The 24,875-nt window shown below is 43.4% G+C and overlaps 1 protein-coding gene across 1 annotated transcript in view; it reads right to left on the bottom strand.

Moving 5' to 3' along the window:
• Window positions 1–23,163, bottom strand: part of LOC144696157 (syncoilin-like) — a 61,965-nt gene extending 38,802 nt beyond the window's left edge. The window contains exon 1 of the mRNA XM_078567514.1: window positions 23,120–23,163. The gene's annotated coding sequence lies outside the window, so the exon portion shown is untranslated. The remainder of the gene's footprint in view (window positions 1–23,119) is intronic.
• Window positions 23,164–24,875: the final 1,712 nt, after the last annotated feature.

Raw genomic sequence — 24,875 nt, 5'->3', positions numbered from 1 at the left:
AGCCTTCTACCTCTTACCTTAAATTTATGTCCCCTGGTTATTGACCCCTCTACTAATGGAAAAAGTGCCTTCCTATCCACCCTATCTATGCCCCTCATAATCTCTCACTCCTCTATCAGGTCCCCTCTCAACCTTCCCTGCTCCAAGGAAAACAATTCACAGGCTATCCAATCTTTCCTCATAGCTCAGACCCTCAAACCCAGGCAGCATCCTGGTAAATCTCCTCTGCACCCTCTCCAGTGCAAGTACATCCTTCCTATAATGTGGTGACCAGAACTGCACACAGTACTCCAGTTGTGGCCTAACAAGCGTTTTATACAGTTCCAGCATAACCTCCCTGCTGTTGTATTCTATGCCTCTGCTAGTAAAGGTAAGTATCCCATATGCCTCCTTATCCACCTTATCTACCTGCCCTGCTACCCTCAGGGATCTGTGGATATGCACACCAAGGTCCCTCTGATCTTTAGTACTTTCCAGGGTCCCACCATCCATAATGTAATCCCTTGCCATGTTAGCCCTCTTCTGGTGCATCATCTCACACTTCTCCGGGTTGAATTCCATTTGCCACTGCTCTGCCCACCTGACCAGTCCATTGATATCCTCCTGCTGTTTATGGCTATCCTCCTCACTATTTACCACCCTACCAATTTTTGTGTCATCCGCATACTTCTTGATCATACCCCCTACAATTAAGTCCAAATTATTTATGTACACCACAAACTGTAAGGGCCCCAGCACCGAGCCCTGCGGAACCCCACTGGAAACAGACTTCCAGTCACAGAAACATCCCTCTACCATCACCATCTGCTTCCTGCCTCTCAGCTAATTTTGGATCCAACGTGCCACCTTGCCTTGGATCCCATGGGCTCTTACTTTCTTGACCAGTCTGCCATGAAGGACCTAATCAAAAGCCTTACAAAAATCCATATAGACCACACCAAATGCATTACCCTCAACAATGCTCCTGGTCACCTCTTCAAAAAATTTGATCAAATTTGTCAAACACAACCTTCCCTTAACAAATCCATGCTGACTATCCCTGATTAATCCATGTCTCTCCAAGTGCAGATATGTTCTGTCCCTCAGAATTCTTTCCAGTAACTTCCTCACCACCGAGGTTAGATTGACTGACCTGTAATTTCCTGGTCTATTCCTTCCTCCCTCTCCAGTCCTCTGGCACCTCACTTGTGGCGAGAGAGGATTTGAAAGTTACTGCCAGGGCACCTGACATCTCTTCCCTTGCCTCCATCATCAGCCTGGGATACATCACATCCAGGCCTGTGGATTTATCCACTTTTAAGGCCACTAAACCCACTAGTACCTCCTCTCTCTCTATGTTAATTTCCTCTAATATTTCACAATCCTCCACCCTGATGTCTATACCTGCATCGTCCTTTTCCATTGTGAAGACCGACGCAAAGTATTCATTGAGGACTGTACCCACGTCTTCTGGGTCCACTCACAGATTACCTCAATGGCCCCTAATTGACCCTACTCTTTCCCTAGTTATTCTCTTGCTCTCAATATATTTAAAAAACCTTTATTTTACCCACCAATGTTTTTTCATGCACCCCGCCCTAGCTTTCCTAATTTCCTTTTTAAGTTCCCCCTTGCATTTCTTATACTCCTCTGAGCCCTAAATTCTGGAATTCCCTCCCTAAACCTCTCCACCTCTCTGCCTCAATTTCCTCCTTTAAGATACTCTTGAAAATCTACCTCTTTGACCAAGTTTTTAATCATATGCTATAATAGCAGCTTGGTGTTAAAGTTTGTTTTTTTAATACCCTTGTGAAGCTCCTTGGGACATTTTACTATGTTCAAGGTGCTATATGAATGTAAGTTGTTGTTTTATCATCTGTGCTGGTTTGACAATTACAATTTATGCATTGTATAAACTGAGATTAACGACGTGATCGATCCATCCTTACCATTTAGATACAACATTTTACAGCATGTCACCCTTCAAGAGACCAGGATGTAGAATCGATTTGGGTGGAGATGAGGAATAATAGGGGAAAGAAGTCACCAGTGGGAGTGGTCTACAGGTCCCGAACAGTAGCCACAATTTAGGACAAAGTATGCTAGAAGAAATATTGTGTGCTTGTGGTAAAGGGACAGCAATAATCATGGGTGATTTTAATCTACATATAAACTGGAAAAATCAGATTGGCAGTAGTAGCCTGGATGAGGAGTTCATTGAATGCTTTCAAGATAGTTTCTTAGAGCAGCACATTCTGGAACCAACCTAAGAGCAGGTTATATTAGACATGGTATCGTGTAATGTGACAGGATTAATTAATGACCTCAGAGTGAAGGCACCACTGGGTAGCAGCGACCACTATATGATTGAATTTTACATTCATTTTGAAAGGGAGAAGTGTAGGATCTAAGACTAATATTTCAAACTTAAATAAGGGCAACTATGTGGGCATGAAAGCGGAGTTGCTGAAGTGAACTGGAATATTAGGCTAGGGGATAGATCAATAGAGAAGCAGTGGCAGAAATTTAAGGGGATATTTCAGAATAAGTATATTCCTACTATAAACAAAAATTCTAAAGAGAGGATCCACCCCCCCCATGGTTAACGAAAGAAGTTAAGGAAAGCATCAAATGTAAGGAAAAAGCATATAAAAACATAGAAACATAGGAAATAGAAGCAGGAGTAGGTCATTCTGCCCTTTGAACCTGCTCCACCATTCAATATGATCATGGCTGTTCCTCTATCTCAACGCCATACTCCCGCTCTCTCCCCATACATCTTGACACTTTTAGAGTCTAGAAATCTATCTATTTCTTTCTTAAGTATATTCAGTGACTTGGCCTCTACAATCTTCTGTGGTAGAGAATTCTACAGGTTCACTACCCTCTGAATGAAGAAGTTTTTCCTCATCTCAGTCTAAATGGCCTACCCTGAATACTGAGACTGTGACCCCTTGTTCTAGACACCCCAACCAGAGGAAACATCATCCCTGCATCCAGTCTGTCCACCCCTGTCAGAATTTTATACGTTTCAATGAGATCCCCTCTCATTCTTCTAAACTCCAGTGAATACAGGCCTCGTCAGCCCAATCTCTCCTCATACAACAATCCTGCCATCCCAGGGATCAGTCTGGTGAACTTTCACTGCACTCCCTCTATGCGCAAAGATGAGTGGCAGGTCAGATGATTTGTCAGAATATAAAGAGTGGCAGAGAATGACTAAAAGGTTAATCAGGAGAAAGAAATTAGAGTATGAGATAAAGCTAGCTAGAAATGTAAAAACAGATAGCAAGAGTTTCTACAGGTATCTAAAAAGGAAAAGTAAATAAAGTGAGTGTTGGTCCTCTGGAGAATGATAATGGGGAGTTAACAGTAGATAATATGGAAATAGTGGATGAAATGAACAAATATTCTGGGCAGAATTTAGCCCTCAATGGGCGTGCGGGCCCCACTGGCTCGGTGGCGGGCGGGCAGCCGAACTCCGCCGCCGAAATGGGCCCCGCCGCCCTTTTTGAGTGGGCGGGCCAATTAAGGCCCACCCAGCGGCCTGCCCGACAGGAAGCACTATGCACTTCCTGTGCGAAGGGGGGGAGGGGTTCCCCAGCTGTCAAAGTGCGCACTGCTCCCTGAGACTAAGTGCTTTCTCAGGGAGATCGGCGAAAATTTAAAAAACATCAAAAATAGCAAAATAAAAAAATTATTAACATGCTCCCCTCATGTGACAATGTCACACAAGATGGGACATGTTAATAAATATTACAAACTTTATTCAAGATTTTTTAAACAGACATGAAACCTCATCCGGCCAGTGGATGAGGTTTCATATTTTTTCTCCTTCCCGCTGGGGCTCCTGGCCTGCCCGTCAGCCTTAAGGTTGGACGGGCAGGGTCTTTAATTACCTTAATTGTCCTGTCAATGACCTTAATTGGCCAGTGACAGGTCGGTGGGCGGATAGCTGATTTCGCTGTCCGCCCGCCTTCCTGAATATTTAAAGTGACCGGGATGACGTCGGGGGTTCCTCCTGATGTCATCCTGCATCATTTTCCCGTCGGCAAGAGGGCCCCACCCCCAAATCGCCGACGGGAAAATTTTGGCCTCTGCTTCTGTCTTCACTATAGAAGATACGAAAAACATTCCAGTAATAGCTGTAAATCAGGAGGTGGAGGGGAGAGAGGATCTTTGTGAAATTACAATCACTAGGGATGTGGTACTGATCAAACTGTTAGACCTGTGGGCTGACAAGTCTCTGGGTCCTGATGGACTTTATCCTAGGGTCTTAAAAGAGGTGGCTAATGAATTAGTAGTTGCATTGGTGTTAATTTTCCATAATTCCCTAAACTCTGGAAAGGTTCCATCAGACTGGAAAGTAGCAAATATAACCCCTCTATTTAAGAAGAGACGGACGCAGAAAACAGGAAATTATAGGCCGGTTAAAGCATATAGTATCCTGGGCTTTATTAACAGGGGTATAGAACACAAGAGCAGGGAGGTTATGCTGAATTTATGTAAGACACTCGTTAGACCTCAGCTGGAGTATTGTGTACAGTTTTGGACCAAGTCACTGAATATATTTAAGAAAGAAATAGATGGATTTCTACACTCTAAAGGTGTCAAGGGGTATGGGAAGAGAGTGGGAGTATGGTGTTGAGTTAGAGGATCAGCCATGATCATATTGAATGGTGGAGCAGGCTCAAAGGGCAGAATGACCTACTTCTGCTCCTATTTCCTATGTTTCTATGTTGGCTAAGAGTCCAGAAATCACAGAATCACACAGTGCAGAAGAGGCCCTTCGGCCCATCAAGTCTGCACCAATACATGAGAAACACCTGACCTACCTACCTAATCCTATTTACCAGCACTTGGCGCATAGCCTTGAATGTTATGACGTGCCAAGTGCTCATCCAGGTATTATTTAAAGGATGTGAGGCAACCAGATTGTTGAAACAGCTACCCCCCAGGGAAAACATTGGTTGAGTTACAGCTCTGGCTCTCTGATCTCATCTGCCAATTGCACAATGCTTAGTTGTATCAGATAAAAAAGCTTTCAGGTGCTTGCAGTTTCTACTATTGCTACTTTAAAGGGTTTGGATTATTGACACATTTATTGGCCTGTAGTAAAAAAGGAGTTTTTTTCAGAAAGTGGAAAATTATCAATGAATGACTTTTTTATTAAAGCTTTTTCTACATATCCTATTGTCGCTATAGTGCCTATTGGGTGAATGGGCATGGAAGTACCATAGCTTGGCACTTCGGGGCATCAGGTGCCATAGGAGTGGATGGAAAGGCAGAATTTAGCATGGGGGGCATGAGGAGGACCTTTTGAACTTCTCTTTCACAATTCTTTAAAAACCTGGCCTGACTCCATGAAAATTGCGGAGGACTCTAGGTCATCCCTATCCCACAATGGAGCCGACTAGATTGGGAGTGCAGGGTGCGAGTTTGTTACCCAATCAGCCCACACCCTTTAAAGGCATTCCCGAAAACCTGAAACTCTGGAAATGGGGTTGGGAATCCCAGAATCAAGCCCTGGCTGTCATTTTTATCCCTCCACAGAGTTTCCCCAATGCCTTGAAAATCCAGCCCTAACAGTCTTAAAATTTGAAATCTGGTCGTGTGGTCCTTTCAGTCACTGGAAATTCAAATAAAAGCAAAATTCTGTGGATGCTAGAAATCTGAAACAAGACTGGAAGTTCAAATTTCTTATCAGTCTCTACAGGGATCGTAACAGAGTGGGCAGCCGAATTTATTCCTATTACCGTCACTCAGACCAAGTGCAAACAAAATATTTTTTCCCTTTGTTTATTCACCAGGTTTCTCCTTCTTCCTCTCCTGCAGCTGGTGATTCCCAGGTACATTTCCATGGGTGCTGCTCAGTCTCTCATCTCTTGTACACCTGGCTATATTTAATTTGTGAGTCTGGTTGATATCATTGGAAGACTATTCACCTGTGGCGGCATCACATGTGAACTGATTTCTGCTACATCCCCACATCAGGAGTACGGAGGTTAATTGAAGCCCTGCTGATGCTTAGATTCTGAATTGAAACCAGGGCTTTTCTGACCCACTACATTGACCAGGTGATTAATTGCAGATGCTGCCTTTACCTAATTATCATAATGAAAATCTCATTGTTCAGCTTAAAATGAGTTAAAATGAGTTATCTTCATCATTTAGTTGAGGGTAAATCTGGTAAATTCCTTTCATTAACACACCAGGGCCAGAATCTTGTGCTGCTACGAGCAGTGGGGAATGAGGTGGTCGGGAATCAAAAAACAGTCCAACTCAGCCTTGAATATATTCAATGACCCAGCCTCCACCGCTCGCTGGGAGGGAGCATTGTAAAGATTAACGCTAAACTGAGTGGCGTGCTAAACCATTATGCTGTGGATCTGGAGTTACATATAAACAGATGAGGTAACAATGGCAGATTCCCTCTCTTGTAGAACATTCATGAACTAGATGGTTTTTTGCAATAATCCAACATAATGACCGTTCAACACCCATGAATAAAGTGATCCAAACCATATATTTACACAGAACTTATAATATCCAGAGAATGAATAGACACCCCTACCACCTTTCTGTCAACTGAATCTTTTAAGCTTACATTTCCAAAACAAAATCCCCATTTGGTGTAACCGTGACAGCCTGCTGAGTGCTATACCCCATTGCTTGAGATGACCTTGGCTGCTGTCCTTTTGCAGTCCGAGGCCTAGAGGGCTCTGACCTTCTCAGGGTTTCCTGCACAGATAAAGGTGCTGCCCCTTCAGCCTCACCTTCTGGAGGTGATGGGCTTACTGGAGAGGACGAGGAGTGGCAGCTCACTCTTGAGATGATACCCCCAGGGTGCCCTGCTAGCACTCCCCCTCCCTGTCAGTGTGATGGCACCTCCCTGACTCCATGGGGCACCTGGAAGGCGACTGAGATGCCTCGTCCTCCTCTCGCCTAGCCACCTCTGTATAGAGCCCATAGCCAGAGATACAGAATGCAGGTCTGAGCTCATATCCAGCAGCCACTGAGTGTTCCACATTACCAGAAGGATATGGAGGTGTTGGAGAGGGTGCAGAGGAGGTTTACCAGGATGCTGCCTGGTCTGGAGGTTATTAGCTATGAGGAGAGGTTGGAGAAACTCGGATTGTTCTCACTAGAGCGACGGAGATTGAGGGGCGACTTGATAGAAGTTGACAAAATTATGAGTGGCATGGACAGAGCAGTTGGGTGGAAGAGTCAATTACTAGGGGACATAGGTTTGAGGAGAAAACTTTAGAGGAGATGTGCGGGGCAAGCTTTTACGCAGAGGGTAGTGAGTGTCTGGAATTCGCTGCCAGAGGAGGTGGTGGAAGCAGGTATGATAGTGGTGTTTAAGAGGCAGCTTGACAAATACATGAATAGGATGGGAATAGAGGGATACGGACCCCGGAAGTGCAAAATGTTTTAGTCTGACAGGCAATATGATCAGCGCAGGCTTGGAGGGCCGAAGGGCCTGTTCCTGTGCTGTACTTTTCTTTGTTCTTTGTTCTGCTGGAGGCTCTCCATGGCTGTCACCAGCCTCTCCATGGACGAAGCTATGCACTCACACGCTGGAGCCATGGCAGAACTCAGGACTAGGGCGGACTCATCCACCTTTACTCAAGGCTGTGTATGGCCTTGGACATCTCCACCAGATGTTCCCCTGCTTGTCTCTGCATTGCCATCATGTTTCTTATGGCTGTTCCCAGAGGCATGTTATCTGTGTGGGGCTCAGCATGGGCCTGGTCTCAAACAGTCCCCCAGTTGTCAGGGACTGCAGCTGTCACATCCTCCATCAGCTGCAGAAACGTGTTTGTGATATGATCACCAGATTGTGACCCTTTGTCTAATGGTGAAGTTGTAACCATGGAGGTGAATGTTTCTGCACTGGTGGAGGGTGTGAGAGAATGAGGTGATGCTGTCACTGGACTAGTAATCCAGTGGCCCAGGCTAATGCTCTGGGGACATGGGTTCAAATCCCACCCTGCCAGCTGGTGGAATTTAAATTCAATATATAAATCTGGAATATAAAGCTAGTCTGAGTAATGGTAACCATAACAACTATCATTGATTGTTGTGAAAACCCATCTAATTCACTAATGTCCTTTAGGGAAGGAAATCTGCCGTCCTTACCTGGTCTGGCCTACATGTGACTCCAGACCCACCACAATGTGGTTGATTCTTAACTGCCCTCTGAAAAGGCCTAACATGTCACTCAGTTCAAGGGCAATTAGGGATGGGCAACAAATGCTGGTCTTGCCAGCGACGCCCACATCTCATGAAAGAAAGAAAAAAAAATCTTTTGTCATCATAAGAGGTGGAGGTTGGGCTAGCATCTGTTGTGACAGTACCTGTAGTGCAGAACACAAAGAATTAGCTGATGGCTAAACACGTTCCCTCTCCCCATCAACGTATCATGTCTGCATCCTGTCTGCCCAGTTCTGAACAGCACACAAGAGACATCCTCACTCTGATGCCCAGCAACTCCAGCCTCTTTGGCGGCACAAGGTCAGCCACCATCCTGCCTTGCCTGTTCTGCTGCCTGTTCATCTATGGGGGTGAGGATTCAGATTTCTGGGACATTTCCCCTGTCTTTGCTCTCTCCCTGGTGCTATGCACTCTTTTATCCTGCAGACAGAAAGGAGGATTAAGTGTCATTTCAATGGGCTCCTAACCCCTTCATGAGCATGCAGACCTATGTCACCTCCACACATGCACTCTCCTGTAAGTGGTATAATTTTTACAACTTGAAATGGCACCCACACATTAGTCCACATATTCCAATGGGAACTGAGGCCTGTCGCCCCTCCCCACACACATTTACATTGCTTGATGCCCTTTTGTGTGCCACTTTATATTAGGAACATAAGAACAGGAGAAGGCTATTCAGCCCATCGAGCCTGCTCTGCCATTCATTACAATCATGGCTGATCGAACACTTCGCCTTTTACCCACTCTATCCCCTTAATCCTTTACATTATTGTAAATCAGAAATCTATCAATCTCTACCTTAAACATACTCAATAACTGAGCTTCCACGGCCCTCTGGGGTAGAGAATTCCAAAGGTTCACAACCTTCTGAGCAAAGAAATTTCGCCTCATCTCGGTCCTAAGTGGCTTCTCCCTTATTTTGAAATTGTGCCCCTGGTCCTAGACTCCCCAACCAGGGGAAACATCTTACCTGCATCTACCCTGTTTATTCCTTTCGGTATTTTGTAGGTTTCAATGAGATTACCCCTCATTCTTTGAAACTCTAGAGAATACAGGCCCAGTTTCTCTAATCTCTCTTCATAAGACAGTGCTGCCATCCCCGGAACAAGTCTGGTGAACCTTCGTTGCATTCCCTCTATGGCAATAATATCCTTTCTGAGATAAGGGGACCAAAACTGTACACAGGACTCCAGGTGCAGCTTAACCAAGCTTCTATTCAATTGAAGCAAGACTTCATTACTCCTGTACTCAAATCCTCTTGCGATAAAGGCTAACATTCCATTAGCTTCCTAACTGCCTGCTGCACCTGCATGTTAGCTTCCAGTGACTTATGGACAAGGACACCCAGGTCCCTTTGTACATCTACACTTTCTAATCTCTTACCATTTAGGAAATACTCTGCATTCCTGTTCCTTCTACCAAAGTGGATAACCTCACATTTTTCCACATTATATTCCATCTGCCATGTTCTTGCCCCCCTCACTAAATCTGTCCAAATCCTCCTGTAGCCGCTTTACAGCTTCCTCACGACACACATTCCCCCCTAGCTTTGTATCATCCGCAGACTTGGAAATATTACTTTTGGTCCCCACATCCAAATCATTGATATATATTGTGAACAGCTGGAGCCCAAATGCTGATCCTTGTGGTATCCCACTAGTCACAGCCTGTCAACGCGAGAATGACCCATTTATTCCTACTCTCTGTTTTCTGCCTGTTAGCCAATTCTTAATCCATGCCAGTATATTACCTCCTATCCCATGTGCTTTTGTTTTACTAATCTGTGGGGGACTTTATCAAAGGCCTTCTGAAAATCCAAGTATACTACATCCATCGACTCTCCTTTATCAATTGTGTTGATAACATCCTCAAAAAAACTCTAACAAGCTCATCAAACATGATTTCCTATTCACAAATCCATGCTGACTATGTCCAATCAGATCATGATTATCCAAGTATTCATTTATCACATCCTTTAGAATAGATTCTAGTATTTTCCCTACTACTGATGCAAAGCCAACAGGTCTGTAGTTCCCTGTTTTCTCTCTCCCTCCCTTCTTAAATAGTGGGGTGACTTTTGCTAATTTCCAATTTTCAGGAACCATTCCAGAATCTATAGAATTTTGGAAAATGATCACTGATGCATTCACTATCTCTATAGCAACCTCTATCAACACTCTGGGATGCAGAATATCAGGTCCTGGGGACTTATCAACTTTCAGTCCCATTAATTTCTCCAATATAACCTTCTTACTTATACTAATTTCCTTCAATTCCTCATTCTCCCTGGCCCCTTGACCTCTAAATCTGGGAGATTTCCTGTATCTTCCTCAGTGAAAACAGACACAAAGTAATCATTTACCTTCATTGCCATTTCTCTATTCCCCATTATGAATTCTCTTGACTCTACCTGTAATGGATCCACATTTGTCTTAGCCAAATGCTTCCTTTTTACATAACTATAGAAGCTTTTACAGTCTGTTTTTATGTTTTTTGCTAGATTGCATTCATAATCTAATCTCCCTTTCTTTAACAATTTCTTGGTCTCCCTTTGCTGTTTCTAAAAACCTCCCAATCCTGAGGTTTACAACTACTTCTGGTAACTTTATAAGTCTTTTCTTTTAATCTTATACAATCCTTTAACTTCCTTTGTCAGCTATGGTTCACTGACTTTTTTGGGGGTTTTGCACCTTGAAGGAATGTATAGGTGCTGTAAGCTATGTAATAGTTCTTTGAAGACTATCTATTGCCCATGTACAGTCATACCTTTGAATGTATTTTCCCAATCCACCTCAGCCAATTTGTCCCTCATGCCTTCGTAATTTCCTTTATTCAACTTTAACACCCTTGCTTCAGAGTGAACTACCTCACTTTCAAACATCATGTAAAACTCTATCATATTGTGGTCACTCATCCCTAAAAGTTCTTTTACAATGAGATAATTAATTATCCCTTTTTCATTACATAATACTAGATCTAAAATAGTTTGTCCTCTAGTCGTTTCCTCAACATACTGCTCTAGAAAACCATTCCTAACACACTCCAGAAACTGGTCTTTCACAGCATTAGTGCTCAATAGGTTTACCCAGTCTATTTTGATTATATTGTCACACTTACCTTTGCAGAGCCCAGCAGGTTGTTGAGCCTTTTATTGCACTGGACCCAGTTTGTTTGTGGAGTCCATGGTTGCTAACCTCTGCTGTGATCTTTGTCCTGGCCACATTGATCAGGTGGAAATGGCTCCTGCTGCCATCACTGGGAAACAGGACCTCTTGCAGATCCTGAATGGCCTGGAAGAGAATCTGCAGGGAGGCATTGCTAAACCATTGGCCCTGAGACATCACTCCAGAATAGCAGATGATAGCAGCAGTTGAGGTTAACTGGGGAGGGGGAAAGATCAGAAGATTCTTGCAGCAAGCGTAGTCTCAAGGCACCTGCTCACACAACACGTCTGGGTGCCCTCTAGATATGGAGCCCAGACCTTCAACCCCCTGAGGTAACGACGGTGTCATCGACTTCCAGCCCACTCTTGCCGCATGATTGGCCAGGCTCCTCATCCATGAATATTTTATTGGCTGGCCGCTGCATGGTCAGTCATCCTGCCTACAAACAGAAGTCCTGCACACTTCCGGTCCCGCTGTTGGGACACTCAAAGCTGCAACAAGATTCCAGCCCATATTTTTTTCCTGCTCCTGGTCTCACCAGAAGCCACTGCAACTCCAGCACAAAGCTTCAGGCTAACTGAGGCCAATCTGCCCTCATCTCTGCATTTTAAGCCAGGGGTTACTCAATGTTGATCAGGAAGAATCCTGACAAATTTTTCTTTTATTAACCCAGAAGACCTGACACTAATTCCAGCACCACTCCAACATCATGCCTAAAATCACACAACATAGAACAGGGTTGAACGTGAGATCTTCCTGCTCTACATAGCTCACCTGCTTAATACCTGAACAAGCAGACTGACTTTTGTTTTATTAATTCACGGGATGTGGGTGTTGCTGGCCACGCCTGAGGGAGTCTATGTTTATAGCGAATATTTACAGTATGACTAAGCCATAGTTTTATAAAATTAAACTAGCTCCATGACAGATAAATAAATCATTTCGGCCCCAAGTCTCCAGTCACATTTTAAGATTTCTGACTATTAAAATATTAAATTTAGTGCAATTGAAATCCCTGCTATTGGCTGAAAACAAGCAGGGACAATGTACAGCTAAGTTAGATGATCCAGATTGCCTGAGACAAAGGAGATTGTTAAAAATCACATCAGCAAACATTCAAGGAACAAAAGCAAGTGTAACACAAGAGAAAAGAACAGGCAGTGAATGTTTGTTTGCAGTACAGATGCAAGTAATTCCCTTCATTCCAAACTAGAATATGGTAAGGTCAGGACAAAGATTCTACATGATAAGAACATCTGTAGAAATGAAAAATATCATCTGGGAGTTATTAGGTTTGAGATATTTGCTGGAGTGCAAATGCCCAGCTTAGCATTTTTTAATTCTTTCACGGGATGTGAAAGGCCAGCGTTTATTGCCCATCCCTAATTGCCCTTGAGAAGGTGGTGGTGAATCGCTGCAGTCCATGTGGCATAGGTACACCCACAGTGCTGTTAGGAAAGGAGTTCCAGGATTTTGACCCGGCGACAGTGAAGGAAATGCAATTTATTGCCAAGACAGAATGTTGAGTGACTTGGAGTGGAACTTCCAGCTGGCGGTGTTCCCATGCATCTGCTGCCCTTGTCCTTTAGATAGTAACAGCTGAGGGTTTGGAAGGTGATGCCGAAGGAGCTTTGGTGAGTCCCTGCAATGCATCTTGTAGATGACACACAAGATGCTGCTACTGTACGTCAGTGGTGGAGGGAGTGAATGTTTGTGGATGAGGTGTCAATCAAGCGGGCTGCTCTGTCCTGGATGGTGTCAAGCTTTTCGAGTGTTGTGGGAGCTGCATTCATCCAGGCAAGTGGAGGGTATTCCATCACACTCCTGACTTGTGCCTTGTAGATGGTGGACAGGCTTTGGGGAGTCAGGAGGTGAGTTATTCGCCACAGAATTCCTAGCTTCTGACCTGCTCTTGTAGCCACAGTATTTATATGGCTAGTCCAGTTCAGTTTCTGGTCAATAGTAACTCCCAGGATGTTGTTAATGGGGGATTCAGTGATGGTATACCATTGAATGTCAAGGGGTGATGGTTAGATTCTCTCTTGTTGGAGATGGTTATTGCCTGGCACTAGTGTGGCATGAATGTTACTTGCCACTTGTCAGCCCAAGCCTGGATATTGTCCAGGCCTTGCTGCATTTGGACATGGATTGCTTCAGTATCTGAGGAGTCACGAATGGTGCTGAACATTGTGCAATCATCAGCGAACATCCCCACTTTCTGACCCTATGATGGAAGGAAGGTCTTTGATGAAGCAGCTGAAGATGATTGTGCCTTGGACACTACCCTGAGGAACTCCTGCAGTGATGTCCTGGAGCTGAGGTGATTGACCTCCAACAATCACAACCATCTTCCTTTGTGCTAGGTATGACTCCAACCAGCGGAGAGTTTTCCCCCTGATTCCCATTGACTCCAGTTTTGCTAGGGCTCCTTGATGCCACACTCGGTCAAATGCAGCCTTGATGTCAAAGGCAGCCACTCTCACATCACCGCTGAAATTCAGCTCTTTTGTCCATGTTTGAACCAAGGCTGTAATGAGCTCAGGAGCTGAGTGGCCCTGGAAGAACCCAAACTGTGTGTCAGTGAGCAGGTTATTGCTAAGCAAGTGCCGCTTGATAGCACTGTTGATGACCCCTTCCATCTCTTTGCTGACGATCGAGAGTAAACTGATGGGGTGGTAATTGGCTGGGTTGGATTTGTCCTGCTTATTGTGAACAGGACATACCTGGGCAGTTTTCCACATAGCCGGGTAGATGCCAGTGTTGTAGTTGTACTGGAAAAGTTTGGCTAGGGGTGCGGCAAGTTCTGGAGCACAAGTCTTCAGTACTATTGTCAGAATATTGTCAGGGCCCATAGCCTTTGCAGTACCAGGTGCCTTCAGCCATTTCTTGATATCATGTGGAGTGAATCGAATTGGCTGAAGACTGGCATCTGTGATGCTGGGGACCTCCGGGGGAGGCTGAGATGGATCATTCGCTTGGCACTTCTGGCTGAAGATTGTTGCAAGTGCTTCAACCTCATCTTTTGCACTGATGTGGTGGGCTCCTCCATAATTGAGGATGGGGATATTTGTAGAGCCTTTTCCTTCAGTGAGTTGTTTAATTGTCCATCACCATTCACAACTGGATGTGGCAGGACTGCAGAGCTTAGATCTGATCTGTTGGTTGTGGAATCGCTTAGCTATGTCTATCACTTGCTGCTTATGCTGTTTGGTACGCAAGTAGTCCTGTGTAATAGCTTCACCAGGTTGACACCTCATTTTTAGGTATGCCTGGTGCTGCTCCTGGCATGCCCTCCAGCACTCTTCACTGAACCAGACTTGATCCCCTGGCTTGGTGGTAATGGTAGAGTCAGGGATATATGCCAGGCCATGCGGTTACAGATTGTGGTTGAGTGCAATTCTGCTACTGCTGATGGCCCACAGCACCTCATGGATGCCCAGTTTTGAGCCACTAGATTTGTTTCAAATCTGTCCTACGTAGCACGATGGTCGTGCCACACAACACGAAGCGGGGTATCCTCAATGTGAAGACAGGACTTTGACTCCACAAGGAAATGAAAATGAAAGTCAGCATAGTCCCAGAGGACCATAGGCTGCTCTCTCATCAGAGAGAGACAACTTGTGGTGAGTTTAATCTGAGGGTGGGGTGACATTGAGAAGCCAGGTCCTTCATGGATGACCTCACCCAGTACAGGAATTGAACCCATGCTGCTGGTATTACTCTGCATCACAAACCAGCCAACCAGCCGACTGAGCTAACCAACTCCCTCCACAAGGGCTCTGTGGTGCTCACTCCTACCAATAATGTCATAGACAGATGCATCTGTGACAAGTAGAAACTCATAGACTCATAGACGCCTACAGCACAGAAGGAGGCAATTCGGCCCATCGTGCCCACGCTGGTCAACAAAGATCTGACCACACTAATTCCGTTTTCCAGCACTTAGCCCATAGCCCTGGAGGCTATGGCAATGCAAGTGAATACCTAAATATTTCTTAAATGTTACGAGAGTTTCTGACTCAACCACCCTTTCAGGCAATGAGTTCCAGACTCCAACTACCCTCTGGGTGAAAAGATTTCTCCTTAACTCCCCTCTTAGCCTTCTACCTCTTACCTTAAATCTATGCCCCCTGGTTATTGACCCCACTACTAATGGAAAAACTGCCTTCCTATCCACCCTATCTATGCCCCTCATAATCTTATACACCTCTATCAGGTCCCCTCTCAACCTTCACTACTCCAAAGAAAACACCCCCAGCCTATCCAATCTTTCCTCATAGCTCAGACCCTCCAGCCCAGGCACTTCTGCTCCCAGTCCAGTTAGGCCAAATTGCATCTCATCTTAGTAAAATTAGCCTTTCCCCAGTTTAGGACTTTTATTCCCTGCCCAACCTTATCCTTTTCCATATCTATCCTAAATCTAACTGAGTTATGGTCACTATCTCCAAAATGCTCCCTAACTGATACACCTTCCACCTGCCCGGGCTACCCATGAACCTCTCAGCCTCGTGAATGCCCTCTAGTGCCCCCAGCTGCCACTCAAGCTCCAAAACCCGGAGCTCAAGTTGCTCCAGTCAGAGGCACCTCCTGCACGCATGGTCATTCAGACCACCAGGAGAACATAAGAACTAGGAGCAGGAGTAGGCAATTCAGCCCCTCAAGCCTGCCCCACCATTCATCACGATCATGGCTGATCTCATTTCGGCCTCAACTCCAATTTCCCGCTCTCTCCCCATAACCTTTCAACCCATTACTAATGGAGCGCCTAGGATTTCCCACATAGTGCAGGATGTGCAAATCACGGTACTGAGTTCCCCAGACATATCTTAATTAAATAGAATATGGACCCTTGCTTTTATTTTACCCTTACTCCTACTTGAGTATAGATTAGATGCTAGATCGACTAGATCCTCTAGGTGCTGCTGATTGCCTGTCCCAGGGCCCTCCTCTCGTACTCTCCTCTCTTTGGTAAGGACTGGTGAGGACAAGGTCAAGTATGTTTCTCCCTCTTCTTGGTTCCCTCACCACCTGTCGCAGACCCAGTCTAGCAGCTATGTCCTTTAGGACTGGCCAGCTCAGTCAGTAGTGGTGCTACCAAGCCACTCTTGGTGATGGACATTGAAGCCCCCTACTCAGAGAACATTCTGCACCCTTGCCACTCTCAGTGCTTCCTCCAAATAGTGTTCAACATGGAGGAGCACTGATTCATCAGCTGAGGGAAGCAGTGTGTGGTAATCAGCAGGCGGTTCCCTTGCCCATGTTTGACCTGATGCCATGAGACTTCATGGGGCCTAGAGTCGATGTTGAGGACTCCCAGGGCAACTCCCTTCTGACTGTATGCCACTGTGCTGCCACCTCTGCTGGGTCTGTCCCGCCGGTGGGGCAGGACTTACCCAGGGATGGTGATGGTGGTGTCTGCGACATTATCTGTAAGATATGATTCTGTGAGGATGACTATGTCAGGCTGTTGCTTGACTAGTCTGTGAGATAGCTCTCCCAATTTTGGCACTAGCCCCCAGATGTTAGTAAGGAGGGTGTTGCAAGGTTGACAGGGCAGAGTTTGCCATTGTCGTTTCCGGTGTCTAGGTCAATGCCGGGTGGTCCGTCTGGTTTCATTGCTTTTAGACATTGTAGCGGTTTGATACAACTGAGTGGCTTGCTGGGCCATGTCAGAGGGCAGTTAAGAGTAAACCACAAAGCTGCAGGTCTGGAATCACATGTAGGCCAGACCAGGTAAGGATGGCAAATTTGCTTCCCTGAAGATCATTAGTGAACTAGATGGGACAACTGTTTCATGGTCCTTATTACCAATTTAGCAACTCAGTTTAAATTTCACCAGCTGATAGGATTCAAACCCTGGTCCCCAGAGCTTTCTCTGGGTCTCTGGATTACTAGTGCAGTGATAATACCACTATACCACTGCTTCACTAGTCTAAATCTAGTTGTCTTATTTTGTTCAAGAATGCTCACTTAATCTTCAACTCCTAAATGTTTTTGACAGTGTTAAATATTATTCCTCACAATCTGTGTTATAGTCCTGTTATTATGGAGATTTTGCAGCATGGTTATATATAAACACAATTTTATGAAAGGAGTACATGTTGTTCTGTTCCATGTTTTTGGCAGGATTATATCACTCATCTTTTATTTCTCTTTCTCCCTGCTGCCCCACCCAATCACATTCAACCTGCTGCAGGCCTGAATATTTTGGATCCACCAAATGTCTCGACTTTATGATGTTTTTCATTTCTATTTCATCCATTAGCTGAAAATTGACAAAAAAAAGCATTGCGTGCTGAGGCAATCACTAAAATCTGTTTTTTTTTGGCCCTTAAGCTTAATAATAGACCAGGTCTGGCCAAGCTTTCTAAACCTTAGAGCCACATACATATCCCGAATTGCTGTTTGGCCAACCCTGTAATGGACTATTGAATTACAGTATAGAAAGGAGAATTCTTTTTTGATCTCTCATTAGTCCTGGCTCACATTCAGTCTTGTTGGGTCATTGTGAGGCCAGGCTGATGAGTGAAAAAACAGAGCAGATTAATCACTATCAGCCTGGTCTGTGGCCTTTTTATGTGGATATTGTTGGGTTTATTTCCCATATCGGCTTGTGTCAGAGAGCTGCCGCAAACACAATGGACTGAGTGGCTTCTTTCTGTGCCGGAATCATAATTTCTGGGTGATTACAACACAATTGGAAAAATGATGTGACGTTGAAAGAGACTAGAAACATTTCAGTTTTCTGGAAAATCTTTCCTTTTGAATTCTTCACCTTTTTATATTAAAATCAAAGCTCATTTCTTTTCACATGCTAGCTTCATGGACCATTATCAAGATTGATAACTAGACAGGTATTATTTGCTCTAGTCAAGACATTATGAAGTTTTTGCCTATTTAAAAATGAGTTTAAATTGATGGATCCAATTCAAACAAATTTTCATTCCTCAAAGTCTTACAGTTAATCTCTATATTTAAAGACTATATTTATAATCTGTAATCATAATCTATATTTAAGCTATATAATCTATATTTAAATACTTCAAAATTCCTCAGGAGCTCCCTTGGTCTCCTAGTGGGAAGGTGGCAGAACAGACAAGAAGATAAGAAATAGGAGCAGGAGGAGACCATATGGAGCACATATGAAATTAGCAGAGATATTCTTGTGCAAGGGGTTTCCTGGTTGCCTTGTAAGAGATGAAACCTCTGTCTCCCTCTCAGAAGACGTGACTGCAAGGGACTCCACGCCCAGACTGGACGAGACCCCAGTTAAGACTGGTTAATTGAGTGAGTGGTAGTATATTAGCCTCCTCAAGGGCTTAGGGGGATGGGGCAACTGGGCAAACAAATCCCCCCAGGTGGTTGCACATTGTTTCTTTTCAAATAATCATCTAATGCCCTCCTTGAAAGCCTCAATTGAACCTGCCTCCACCACACTTCCAGGCTGTGTGTTCCAGGCCCGAACCACTCGCTGTGCGAAAAAAAAAATTCTCACATCACATTTGTTTCTTTTGCAAATAACTTTAAATCTGTGCCCCCTCATTCTCAATCCCTTGACTAGTGGGAACAGCTTCTCCCTGTCTACTTTATTCAGCCCCCTCATGATTTTGAACACTTCTATCAAATCTCTTAGCCTTCTTCTCTCCAAAGAGAACAGACCCAACTTCTCCAATCTATCTTAGTAACTCAAGTTTTTCATCCCTACAACTATTCTTGTAAACCTCTTCTGCACTCTCTACAATGTGATCACATCCTTCCTATAGTGTGGCGCCCAGAGCTGTACACGATACCACAGCTGAGATCTAACTGGTGTCTTATATAAGCTCAGCATAACCTCCCTGCTCTTGTACTCTACGCCCCTATTAATAAAGCCCATGATACTATATGCTTTATTAACTGCTCTCTCCACCTGTGCTGCCACCTTCAATGATCTATGCACATAACCACCCAGGTCTCTCTGCTTCTGCACACCCCTAAGAATTGTACCCCTTATTTTATATTGTCTCTCCAAGTTCTTCCTACCAAAATGCATCACCTCACACTTCTCTGCATTGAACCTCAGCTGCCACCTATCTGCCCACTCCACCAACTTGTCTATGTCCTTTTGAAGTTCTATACTCTCCTCCTCACAATTTGCAATGCTTCCAAGTTTTGTATCATCTGCAAACTTTGAAATTGTCCCCCGCACACCAAGATCTAGATCATTCATATATATCAGTTCTCACTAAAGCGACTGAGATTGAGGAGCGACTTGATAGAAGTTTACAAAATTATGAGTGGTATGGACAGAGTAGATAGTCAGAAGCTTTTTCCCAGGGTGGAAGAGTCAATTACTAGGGGACATAGATTTAAGGTGAGCGGAGAAAACTTTAGAGGAGATGTGCTGGGCACGTCTTTTACACAGAGGGTAGTGAGTGTCTGGAATTCGCTGCCAGAGGAGATGGTGGAAGCAGGTATGATAGTGGTGTTTAAGAGGCAGCTTGACAAATACATGAATAGGATAGGAAGAGAGGGTTACGGACCCCGGAAGTGCAAAATGTTTTAGTTGACGGGTAATATGATCGGCGCAGGTTTGGAGGGCTGAAGGGCCTGTTCCTGTGCTGTACTTTTCTTTGTTCTTTGTTCTTTGTATCAGAAAAAGCAAGGGTCCCAATACCAACCCCTGGGGAACTCCACTACAAACCTTTCTCGAGCCCAGAAAATATCCATTGACTATTACCCTCTGTTTCCTATTACTCAGCCAATTTTGTATCCATGTTGCTACTGCCCCTACGGTGCACCAGAGGTGTGCCTAATGTGGCATTTGTACCAACCTGCCCTACAATAACAAGATTCCTCCTCTGCTCCACAATTCCAACAGGATCTACACTTGAGGATGTAATTGCAGCACCATTGCTGAAATTGCCGCCCACTGAATTTCTGGTCTCAAAGTGTTAAGACAGATGAAGTGTGTAACATTCTGTGATACTGGGAAAAGAATATTGAATAAAAAGGGAATATTTGCCATCACTCTTCTTACTGAAACACAAGGACTTGCTTTTCATCAGCTCCATTTTTAGAACAAGCATCTATGCAGATCTGATTGGCAAAGTGACCTCTGTCTGGTGGCATTGGGAGGCAGTCATTGTGCTCAGTGTGTCCAAATAGGCACTCAGATGAAGTGAGGATCAATGATGTGTCTCAGCAGGTGGCTAGAATGTAATGGCCGATAGGATGTTGGGATGTTGCACAGGAATCTGTGCAGTGAATTGCGACAGTCTGTCCATGAGGGAACTTATGTGTGAAGTGGTCAGTGATTATTTCATCAGTTAGTTAAGTTGGTTGCCACATATAGTATTATGATAAAAAAGAAAGATTTGTATTTATCTAGCACTTTACACCGCCTCTGGATGTCTCAAAGTATCATATCGCCAATAAAGTACTTCTGAAATGTAGTCACTGTTGTAATGTGAGAATGTAACAACTATATAATTACCACTTTAAAAATAAAATTATTGTTGGCAGTTGCCATGTAAATGTGCTAAAAATAGAACTTTTAATTTGAAGAAACAAACTGGCAGCTTGTTGAGATGTCACATCTTTTTAAAGGAAAATTCCAACTAATTTGGATTGAAAAGTTTAATCTTTGGGTGATTGGAAGGACAATTTCTAAAATGTAAACTGGACACCAAAGGGGTTAAATTCATTCTGGCCAGTTGCAGCAACCATGCAGGTGGTAGGGGGTCAGCGTAACCTGGGGGGTGGAACCATAGTAAAGGGTGGCGGGGTTAAACCTGCGACAGTTGTGATACTACTGTCTCTGATGATCTACATCGCAGAGTGTTGAAAGAGGTGGCTGTAGAGATAGTGGGTGCATTGGTGATCATTTTCCAAAATTCTACAGAGTCTGGGATGGTTCCTACAGATTGGAAGGTGGCAAATGTAACCCCACTATTTAAAAAAGTGGGGAGTGAACTGCAGACCTGTTAGCTGACATCAGTAGCAGGAAAATGCTGTTATAAAGGATGTGATAACTGGACGCTTAGAAAATAATGGGAGGATTGGGCAGAGTCAACATGGATTTATGAAAAGGAAAATCATGTTTAACAAAGCCATGGAGTCCTTTGAGGATGTGACTAATGGAATAGAAGAGGGGAGACAAGTGGATGTGGTGTATTTGGATTTTCAACAGGCTTTCGACAAGGTCCCACACAAGAGGGTAGTAAACAAAATTAGAGCATATGGGATTGGGAGGAATGTACTGGCATGGATTGAGAATTGGTTAACGGACAGAAAACAAAGAGTAAGAATAAACGGGCCATTCTCGCGTTGACAGGCTGTGACTAGTGAGGTACTGCAAGGATCAATACTTGGGCCCTAGCTATTCACAATCTATATCAATGATTTGGATGTGGGGACCAAATGTAATATTTCCAAGTTTGCTGATGACACAAAACTTGGTGGGAATGTGAGTTGTGAGAAGAATGCAAAGAGACATCGAGGGGATTTAGACAGACTAAGTGAGTGGGCAAAAACATGGCAGATGGAATATAATGTGGAAAAATGTAAATTTATCCACTTTGGTAGGAAAAACAGAAATGCAGAGTATTTCTTAAATGGTGAGAGATTGGGAAATGTTGATGTCCAAAGGAAACTGGGTGTCCTTGTTCATGAGTCACTGAAAGCTACCATGCAGGTTCAGCAAGCAATGAGGAAGACAAATGGTATGTTAGCCTTCATCACAAGCGAATTTGAGTACAGGAGTAAAGATGTCTTGCTGCAATTGTAAAGAGCCTTGATGAGGCTGCACCTGGAGTATTATGCACAGTTTTGGTCTCCTTACCTAAGGAAGTATATACTTGCCATAGAGGGAGTGCAATGAAGGTTCACCAGACTAATTCCTGGGATGGTGGAATTGTCCTATTAGGAGAGATTGAGGAGACGAGGCCTGTATTCTCTCAAGTTTAGAAGGATGAGAGGTGTTCTCATTCAAACATACCAAATTCTTACAGAGCTCAACAGAGTAGATGCAGGAAGGGTGTTTCCCCTGGCTGGTGAGTCTAGAACCAGGAGGCACAGTCTCAGAATAAGGGGCAGGTCATTTAGGACTGAGATGAGGAGAAACTTCTTCTCTCAGAGGGTGATGAATCTTTGTAATTCTCTACTCCAGAGGGCTGTGGAAGCTTAGTCATTGAACATGCTCAAGACAGAGATTGATAGACTTCTACATATTAAAGACATCAGGGGATACGGGAATAGTGCAGGAAAATGGCGTTGAGGTAAAAGGTCAGCCACGATCTATTTGAATGGCGGAGCAGGCTTGAGGGACCGAATGGTCTACTCCTACTCCTATTTGCTATGTTCCTATATCCATTCTGCATCGCCATCAAGACCAATTTCTGCCCCAATGATCTCACACTATCCTATGTTGGAGTAGGTTTAAGATTCAGAGGCTCTCCTACATCTTATTTAATCACCAACAGCCTCTTTAAAGTGTATCAAGGTAAGAACTGAAGCTGCAGTTCCTGACAGAGCAAGTGTAACCATCCAATTATTTTCAATCATCCAAATATGCAATAAAATGAAATTGTTGATTAGCTTTCAATGCAAGTAACCAAGAACTCCTTGTAAATGGGTCAGTGTCAGCTTTCCATCACTAAATTGTGATGTCAAATTGAAGGTAGCACCATCATAAAGACATCAGTTACAATGTAGAAATATTAATTTCAAAACTTGCAGCCCTTGTATCGGTGAAACTCTGGAAACAAGATACTTACATAGGAATGTTGTGTCCATCCAATTAACTATTCAGGGATTGTCCATTAACTTAATGTTCTGGGGAAATAAGGAAACATTTCTAACACAATATAAGAGCATAGCCCAGGAAAATCAAAGAGTGAATAAATGAATAATTTGTTTATAAATAATTTAATAACTGCACAGAATTCTATTATATCAACCTGGGGTTCAAGTGTCAACTAAATTCCTAAGTCTCAAGCAGGCTTTAAACCAGTCATAAACCAAATGGATACTAGGGAAAGGGGATCCATAATTGAGCTATTTTAATGGATTTGATTTTAGTTTACGTTGTTTATTTTTCTTTCTTATTCCCTGGGCTGAAAGACTCCTTCCATCAGGGCTGCTCTGTAACCCTGATTAGAAGGGGTTTGAAAGCAGCTTGCTTGATTTTAGCTCCAATTCTGAAAATCTTGGTACTCTTTCCTCTTCACACTTTACTCTTCCTACTATAATCTACAACTTTTAACACTTGACCAATTTTCACTATTGATTGATTTACTTCATTAACCATCTATTCTTTCCAAACTTCATGATATTTCATCCTACACTTGACCTTCCCTCAAAGTTTATCAATTAAAAATAACCCTCCCTTTCTATCTCTCCCTCTGACAGTTTGATCAAGATCTGGATGTCGCCATGTGAGGAATTGCAATCTTGATACCTCACAAGTGGCATGCTCAGCTATGAACTAGGTCATTATGGGTTTAGCTTAAAAGAAAATATATTACCTTACTTTTTTTTAATCTTAAAGCCGTACGTATTTGACCCATTATTTGATGATCAAAAATCAGATGCAAAGGCTTTGAAGCTTATTTTTCAATGCCAATTTTATATAAACAAATAGTGTTTCACTAAGTGTCCACATCTTTAGTCTTTGCTTGTTTATTTCATATCTTCGCACACATTCTTGTCCCCCTTTGGGGCAGTACTTGGAAGGATTAACAGGCTGCATAGCAACCACATTACAGACACTTCTTTGTAGCCAATAAGTCCTGCAGTGGCACTCGAACCCAGAACTTCTGTCTAAGAGACAAGGGGTGTTATCCACTAAACCACAAGGCCTCAGACAGCTATCATCCCTTACCACAGTTTATTCATTATGCATTGTTTCTTACAGTGTGGAATCATTCTTCAGTTGTTCAAGTCAATTACATTTCAGAATTACTAAACACGAGAGGTTCAACAATTTCTTTAATACCTCAGTTGTATCATAGCATTCAATAAACTTTAAATATATTTGGTTAAAGGCATTTGAAAGACCAAAGCTATTTAGATTAAAAATAAAATTAATAGTAATGTTAAGTAACATTTTCACTGACTACCACACAATACTTTATCACTGAATATGTTTTTCAATTTATTATATATCTAGCTACATTTTTTAACAAAAGTAAATTCTGCATAAACATGACAGATACGACAAAATAAATGGAAAGAACTATGAAATCCCCAATGTGAATTTGTTCTGATTTGGGGGACTGCGGTGAAACTACTGCAGTCCTCCAAGGGTTCCACAGGTTGGGGAATCTTCTGATACATGGCAGGGTTGCATGTGCCACACAAACAGACAATATAAGGAAAGGTAATGTCTTTTCAAACTCTGGCTGGTTTTGCTTTGCTGTTGACAATGCTCATATTTAACATTTCATCATTAAAAATAATGAAAAGTAGTTGGCTGTAAATATGAAAAGGATGAATTTAAACTTTTTGCTTAAATTTTTTCCTACGTTATTT

The sequence above is a fragment of the Cetorhinus maximus genome, chromosome 21, assembly GCF_964194155.1.
Source record: "Cetorhinus maximus chromosome 21, sCetMax3.hap1.1, whole genome shotgun sequence".
Classification (NCBI taxonomy): domain Eukaryota; kingdom Metazoa; phylum Chordata; class Chondrichthyes; order Lamniformes; family Cetorhinidae; genus Cetorhinus; species Cetorhinus maximus.
This window is presented reverse-complemented; position numbering and strand designations above follow the sequence as displayed.